This window comes from Phocoena sinus, chromosome 18 (genome assembly GCF_008692025.1).
Source record: "Phocoena sinus isolate mPhoSin1 chromosome 18, mPhoSin1.pri, whole genome shotgun sequence".
Lineage (NCBI taxonomy): Eukaryota > Metazoa > Chordata > Mammalia > Artiodactyla > Phocoenidae > Phocoena > Phocoena sinus.
In genome coordinates, this window is record NC_045780.1 from 54,856,992 (window position 1) to 54,865,763 (window position 8,772).

General features: G+C 35.3%; 1 non-coding gene across 1 annotated transcript; it reads right to left on the reverse strand.

Moving 5' to 3' along the window:
- Nucleotides 1–460: 460 nt before the first annotated feature.
- LOC116743363 lies at nt 461–566 on the reverse strand. Its single transcript, XR_004346751.1, has one exon. It is a non-coding gene; the product is annotated as a U6 spliceosomal RNA (small nuclear RNA).
- Nucleotides 567–8,772: the final 8,206 nt, after the last annotated feature.

The window sequence follows — 8,772 nt, forward strand, 5'->3', positions numbered from 1 at the left end:
CTGAAGCACTTCTTAAATTTTTAAATTGATTTTGCTGTCGTTTTATTATTAATCTGTATGAAGTCATGCTCTATTCTGAATAGAAGCACCTCAGTTATATTTGTGGCAATTAGCTTCTCCCCTCTTTGTTTTTTCATTCATTTCTGTCTTTTAATGAAAAGAAGTTTTTCTTTCAAATGTAATCAATTAGCTATCTTTTTTTTTAAACATCTTTACTGGAGTATAATTGCTCTACAATGGTGTGCTAGTTTCTGCTGTATAACAAAGTGAATCAGCTATACATATACATATATCCCCATATCCCCTTCCACTTGCTTCTCCCTCCCACCCTCCCCATCCCACCCCTCTAGGTGGAAACAAAGCACTGAGCTGGTCTCCCTGTGCTACGCGACTGCTTCCCACTAGCTATCTATTGTACATTTGGTAGTGTATATATGTCTATGCCACTCTCTCACTTCGTAAAAATATGGAACGTTTCACGAATTTGCATGTCATCCTTGCACAGGGCCATGCTAATCTTCTCTGTATCGTTCCAATTTTAGTATATGCGCTGCCGAAGCAAGCACAGCAATCTTATTCTTAATGTTTACAACTTGTAAAGTTTTGGTTAAGAACTTTTTTCTTTTCTAAGTTTATGAAGATATTCTCTAATCTGGAAGATTTATTGGCTTATCTTTCACATTTAGACATACAGTAACAACAGCAAAGTAATAATAATTTGTATGCATAGTATGAGGTAGATGTCAATTTCATATATTTCATATTATTATATATGGCTATCTAGGTGACCCAGCACCATTTAAAGTAATCTTTCCTCGGCACTGCAATATTACCTTTGTATTAAATGAAATGGGTTTCTTTCTGAACTTGCCATTTTGATCCATGAGTCTCCTTGCCTATACTTTAGGAAATAAAACAGAGTTCTTCACTAGTGCCATCTTATAACAACTTATGTCTAGTACAGTAAGTATCCTTCTTTGTTCATCTTTAAATATCTTTATTGTTTTGGTTCTTTGAATTTTTATACACATTTTAGAATCAACTTGTCTATTTACTCAAAAAAGAAAAAAAAAACTTCTGCAGTTTTCACTGGGTTTACATTGAATTTATTGTAGATCAATTTAGGAAAATGTATATTTTAACCATTTGAAGTCCTCCAGTTCAAGAGTATATCTCTCCATTTGCTAACCTCCTCTTCAATTTTACTCAACGATATAGATTTCTTACAAATATTTTGATTAATTCTTAGCTATTTATCTTTTAATTTTATTGTTATATTTTATTTCTTTTATATTTCATTCCATTTTATATAAATAAAATTTATTTTGCATATTGCAATTATATATTGATTTTAGTGTATTGAGTTTGCATTCAAACACATTACTAAATTTACTTAACTTTGATAATTTATTTGCAGACATGGTTGATTTGGTGCATCCACAATTATTTCATCTGTGAATAAAGCTGTATTTATTTTCAATTCTTGTACTATTAATATTTATCTTGTTTATTGGTTAAGACTTTCAATAAAATATTGAGTGAAAGTAGTGAAAATTAATAATATCTTCTATTTTCTGACTCAGAAAAACTGAGCTCAACATTTTAGATTAACTATGATGTTTAATGTAAATTTTCTGTACATGCTTTTTATTTGAATACAGAATTTCTACAATAAAATTTCTAAGCATTTTAATCACTGATGAATGTTGACTATTATCAAATGCCTTATCTGTATTGCTTAAGATAGAATATCTGTAGTGACTAGTTGTCATGCTTGTTTCTTTTCTCTCCTTATTTTGTTAATATATTTCGTGATTATTTTGGGCCCTTTTATTGAAGTGCACAAATTCTAGATCTACAGCTTAATGAAATATCCACTTAACAACCCTATGTAACCACTGTGCAGATTAAGAACTGCACTAAGCCCCCATTCCTTCTGATGCTTCCTCCCAGAGACTAACCAAACTATTTGAACATCTAACTGCATGTATTAATTTTGTCTGTTTTTAACTTTATATAAATTGGATCAGATATATATGTACTCTTTTGTATCTGCCTTTTTCATTCCAAATTATTTTCTGAGGTTCCTTTCTATTGGTTCATGTAGTTGCAATTTTTACCATCAATTTCAGGAGTATTCTATGTGTGAATCTTTTCTACTATGATGACCATTTGAGCAGTTATAGTTATGGGGATTATTATATATAGTACTATTATTGTATACATAGTACTGGGTGGTGTGAGTGATTGGCCTCATCCTGCTACTTATAACCCTAATCATGGGAGCCTTATTGAATAGCAGTCTGTGTCTTTCAGATTAATCAGAGTGGACAATGGTGTGGAATATTCAAAAGAAAAATTTCCAGAAGACATGATGAGGTAGAAGTGAGGGGTATATATTGTTTGTGGACAATTCTCCATGTTTATCTTGGGGCAGATTTTGATTCAGACTATATTTGCAAGGAGGTTTACTTAGCAAATAACACTGGAAGATAGAGATGGTGTCTTCCCCTATGGAGAAGGAATATTTGTTTTTTGTCCAGGGTAATAAAGATAATACTTTCCTCTACAGCAAGAGTTGTACAGGTTTGCTTGCAACTTCCTTATAAGAGTAGGAGTTTTCTAAGCAAAATGTGCCTTGGTTGTGAAACAAATCCAGCATCTACCTGTATCCACCTCAGCACCATCCCCACGGAATTTGTGAGCCACGGGGAGCAACTGGATATGAACATAAAGCTCATGCTACCTGCTGTGCTCTCTACTAAAGTTCATTGTTTCCAAGTGAAGAATCTTGTGTTTTCTGGCAGCATCTATGAAACTGAAGCAGGCTAATTTGTCTAACTTGCAAGCAGGGTATACTCTCACATCTTTCACAATTATTAACATATGTCTCTTTTATTCTGCATATTTATTTTTTGAGTTACCTTCTAGTTTAATAACCTTTTCACCAGTATCTAATCTGATCTTCAGTGAATTTACTGGTTTCTAATTTCATTTATTATAAGTCTTAGTTCTAATTACATTTTTCAATTATAAATTCTGGTTCCCTGCCAACACACTCTCTATCTCCCTCTCTCTTTTGGTCTTTTTGCTTCTTAAGCACAATAATCATTGCTTATTTTAAAGTCTGTGACTGAGAACTCCGTTATCTGTATCCTCTATGAGTCAGTACCTTTGGCTAGTTGCTTCTCTTGGTTTTCATTCACATTTTGTTCCTTATATACCTGGTTAATTTTGAGAGCTTGCCATATTATAGTATACCTTTTTAAGATAATTTGAGGCTCTAGATTATATAATCTTCATCTAGAGAGAATTTATTTTTGCTTCTGGCAATGTTATAAAGTTGAGATGATCTGAAACTGATTTCAGTTTTAGTGAAGCATCTCTTTCCAGTTCACTTTTATTCCTTTATTGTAGCTATTTGAAAGCCCATTCCAAATTCTATGGATTTTTTCCAGATGGCCTTGAACTCTAAAATTCTTCCTCTAGCTAGGCCCATGAGTCTGTGGAAAGCTTTCTTCAGCTCCCCAACCTCACAGCTGCTACTTCCAAATCATTACACTTTTCTAAAAAAGAAAAGATCCCAAATGTCCATTTCACCCACTTAGTCCTCTCTCCTCTCCCAGACATTGATTTCATACTTACTCACTGTCTTGTTCTTCTCTGATGCATTTTTACTTAGTTCAATAAGTAGTTCTCAGCAAGGAGTTATTTCTCACCATCTACTCCATCATTACTGAAAGCAGAACTCTCTCAACATTTTTTTGACCCAACTTATTTGTCACATCTTACTATTCCCTAAAGATGAAATATTTCCTAGCATACCCTCCGTATGTAAATCACTTAAATTTCTTTTGGTTCTGCCTCATCTGTCCGAAAGTTGCATTTAGTCATGTTTGCATTCTAACATATACAGTATTTATTTTCAAGCAGAAGTTGCTGCTTTACATTAATTATTAAATATTATGTATGTATATATCACATATATAAATATCATATAGCTATAGATATAGTATATATTTGAGAGAAGACCTTAAAATAACAACAGAAAGGGCTTCCCTGGTGGCGCAGTGGTTGAGAGTCCGCCTGCCGATGCAGGGGACGCGGGTTCGTGCCCCGGTCCGGGAGGATCCCACATGCCGCGGAGCGGCTGGGCCCGTGACCTATGGCCGCTGGGCCTGCGCGTCCGGAGCCTGTGCTCCGCAACGGGAGAGGCCGCAACAGTGAGAGGCCCGCATACCACAAAAAAAAAAAAAAAAAATAACAACAGAAAAACCATACTGTGAATCTTTTCCCAAGATTATGTAAAATTATCATGGTATTTTACCAAGAAAACTAAGCACTGTGAAAGAGAAAAACAAATGTATTTCAAGAATCAGAAGAGAATCTGATCCTTGAAAATCTGCTCTGTCTGCTCTGAGCTAACATTTACTAGATATACAGAATATCACAGTGGTCAACTGGTTAGAATATAGACTTATAGAAAAAAAGGTATATAAATGGAATTTGACCTGAAGCCAACACATATTTTGACTCATTAAAATCCTGAACCCATCTAATTGCAATAGTAGCAAATTTTAGGAGTAAAATCATAAAAGCATCAGGAATTGTCATAATGTCCTTATCATTGCACTGATTCCTTGTTCTGAGGAGTAAAGGATTTTATAGTAACTTAAGCACTCCCTCTGGAGCTCCCTCTCACTACCGAAATAGTTCATCAAAAGCAATTACATATCCTTGTCAGAATCATAGGAATTTAGAGGCTTTTAATACATGAGGATGATGATTGCTATTATAAGCTAACTTAAATCATTTTGGTCTGAACTGAAATCTAAGAAGTCTTGGAGGATGACAGTGTATTAACCCATAATCATGGCCTGTTCTGTTCTAGAGAAGGTCTTTCTGGAGCAAATCAATTCATTCCCTATCAACTTACAACCCCCTGTTGATACAGCATGTTCCCTTTATCCTTGTAAACACAGCATATCACAAGTTGTTTGCTTTAACCTAGTAGGTACACCAATGTACCTTAACTTCATTCCCTAGGGTTAGGTCATCTGAAACTTGGTACCACTTTCTAGTACTCGGGATCTTTAGTGTCTCCTCATTCCAAAGGATGTCAACACATGGACTCACTATACTGATAACATCATGCTGATAGGACTGTAGAGTTCAAATTAACAAGTAATTTAAATGACATGGTGATATGTTCATCAGAGAGGGGAAAATGTACTCCACAAAATATGTAGACCTTTCATTCAAGGAAGGTTATGTCATTCCTCCACATCAGGGAATAAACTGCTACACCTTTTTCTCACTACCACTAAAAAGGAGACACAGAGGTTTGTTTAATCTGTTCATTTTGTGGTCTGAAAGACAGCCAAACTTAAAAGAGACCGACAGCAAGATAAGCTTCTCTAGTTGACTCTTTACGAAACCTCAGTGAGTCTGTCATTTGCCTCTTTGACCCAGAAAACTGAGTACTACTCAAGCATTTATGACATTTCAGAATGTTCTACAGAGGCTATAACAAACTACTTTTGGAAACCAAAGTAGAGATTTTTTAGTCTCAAAGGAAGACCATGCCATCTTTTGCATGTAACCATGATCATTTTTCAGAAATAGCTTTAGATTGGTAATAGGCCATGAGAGAGTACTAAAGGTAAAACCTTGAATGGTCACCACATTATCGTATGATTCTAAATGTTCTTCATGAATAGCTTTTGTTGAATTGACATAATTTCGGGTGCACACCATCCTACAATAGCACTCGAGGTGTATATGTCATTTTCTGATATGCACAAAAAAGTAGCATGATCAGATAATTAACCTTCCTACCATGATTTTTCCTACCAGGTAAGTGCCTCTTCCTCAACTCACAATTTTCTTATAAGGAATTTTCCTTGATCACCTGGCAAAGGAGGTGGAAAATAACATTTTATCAACCATTCTACCTTATATACCAGTATATAAGAAATGGACAACAACAAGAAATGGACAGTGACGACAGTATAGGCTTCTCAGGAGTAGTTCTGAAGGCCGTGGGAAAAAGGGATGGCTTGCCGGGAGATATTCCTTACAGTGGTATATCTCGTCATCTACTAATAGATAAGGCATGAGATAAGGATACTCTGCAATTCATAGCAAGTGTGGTTAATTTTATTGGATAGTAAAGGAAATGAAAGAAGCAAGTTTGAGAAATTAGAAAAGAATGAGGATTCTTGTAGAGAGATTTGTATAATGGCCCAGAGTGTGACAATATTTATGTCACACGTGAATTCTTATCAGAAGGCCATTATTCCAGAGGAAATTTTAATAATCAGCTGCACAAAATTACTTAAGTGAAATATATGTGAGCCTCCTTCAAGTGCCACTGTGATGCTTTCACAAAGACCTCAGAAACAAGAAGTAGGCTATGCAGAAAATTGATGGCATGAACTTCCCATAATTACAACTATTTTAGTTATTCCTGCCACTGAGTACCCAAACTCGCTAATGGAAGTAAGCAGCTTCAAGCCCCTAATCTTTTATAATAGGCGAAGAATAGCTTTAAAACAGGTCAATTTTATTTATCCCTTTCGTCTTAGAGAAAGTAGCAAGTTGTCCTTTCAAACAGATATTCATTCAGGTTTTGAAAATACTTTCCCCTTTGTGCCTCTGCCAGTACCAAAGTCCATACACTGATTAAATGATGACAAACCACATTAGTATTTTATAGAGCATGGCTTTTGACTGAGGTATTCTTTATACATCAAAGTAAGGACAGCAGTGTGCCAACGTTCACAGAAATCGTTAAGTTTTCCCGGTCAGGTATCAGTTGTCAACAACAACATGCAAGATGTAGAATATATTCTGCATGGGTCTAGAAGTCAATACATAGAAGTAGGTAATGATAAATCCCATAGTTACTCTTAAGTACCCATTCACAAAATATGGATTACTATTTCCAGGACTGACATCTTGTGCAATTTAGAGATTTTAGTACCTCAAAGACAGGTTTCTGCTAGTGGATCCATGATTCCATTGAATTAGAAGAGGTGACAGCAACTTGCCTTTTGGGGATTATAATGCCATTTGGGGAAAAATGGGAATTTTGATGTTGGTTTGGGTGATTTTCACAGATTGGAAACATGGCAGAGTTTGGATGGAGCCACATTTTATTTTAGAATACTTCATTATTTTTTTTAACATCTTTATTGGAGTATAATTGCTTAACAATGGTGTGTTAGTTTCTGCTTTATAACAAAGTGAATCAGTTATACATATACATATGTTCCCAAATCTCCTCCCTCTTGCGTCTCCCTCCCTCCCACCCTTCCTATCCCACCTCCCTAGGTGCTCACAAACCACTGAGTGGATCTCCCTGTGCTATGCGGCTGCTTCCCACTAGCTATCTACCTTACGTTTGGTAGTGTATATATGTCCATGCCTCTCTCTTGCTTTGTCACAGCTTACCCTTGGCCCCTCCCCATATCCTCAAGTCCATTCTCTAGTAGGTCTGTGTCTTTATTCCCATCTTACCCCTAAGTTCTTCATGACTTTTTTTTTTCTTAGATTCCATATATATGCGTTAGCATGCTCAACATCATTAATCATTGGAGAAATGCAAATCAAAACTACAATGAGATATCATCTCACACTGGTCAGAATGGCCATCATCAAAAAATCTAGAAACAATAAATGCTGGAGAGGGTGTGGAGAAAAGGGAACACTCTTGCACTGTTGGTGGGAATGTAAATTGATACAGCCACTATGGAGAACAGTATGGAGGTTCCTTAAAAAACTACAAATAGAACTACCATACGACCCAGCATTCCCACTACTGGGCATATACCCTGAGAAAACCATAATTCAAAGACTCATGTGCCAAAATGTTCATTGCAGCTCTATTTACAATAGCCAGGACATGGAAGCAACCTAAGTGTCCATAATCGGATGAATGGATAAAGAAGATGTGGCACATATATACAATGGAATATTAGCCATAAAAAGAAATGAAATTGACATATTTGTAGTGAGGTAGATGGACCTAGAGTCTGTCATATAGAGTGAAGTAAGTCAGAAAGAGAAAAACTTCATTTTTTTTTATACATAATGGTGAATGTTAAGGAAAAGCTATTGTAATAGTATAAAAGCAGCCCACCATGAGCCCACCATGGGCTCAAATCATTCAGAAATGACAGTTTATATTACAAAAAAATGGCCTAGCACCTTACCAGTTGAGTTACAGATTAAAATCAAAGGGAGTATGGTATAGTTGACGGAGAAGAAAAATCCTGAATTCCATCTGTGGCTTGATTCGTTGCAGAAATGATGAATTATCCTTTAAATTAACTGACTTACTTTTTCTAATATATATATTACTTCCTTCCCCCAAATATATATAGAGAGTGTGTATTGCTTCTGGTTACCTGTTTAACTTAACCCATATGTGAGATAATATTTAGGCAATAGATCAGAATTAGAGGAGAAATTAACATTTTGAAGATATCTTGGACTTGGAACTGTATGAAATAATCGTATGGGTTTAGAATTGTTGAGTCTGCCTCCCTTTTTTAATTGAAGTATAGTTGATTAATATATTAGTTTCAGGTGTACAACACAGTAATTCAATATTTTTATGCTTATACTCAATTTAAAGTTATTACAAAATAATGGCTACATTTCTCTGTGCTGTATAATATATCCTTATTGCTTATAGGTCTGCCTCCTTTGGGTCGCATGGTTATATATGAATGAAATTTGCATTGAAAAGGGAATTGTTGCATTATA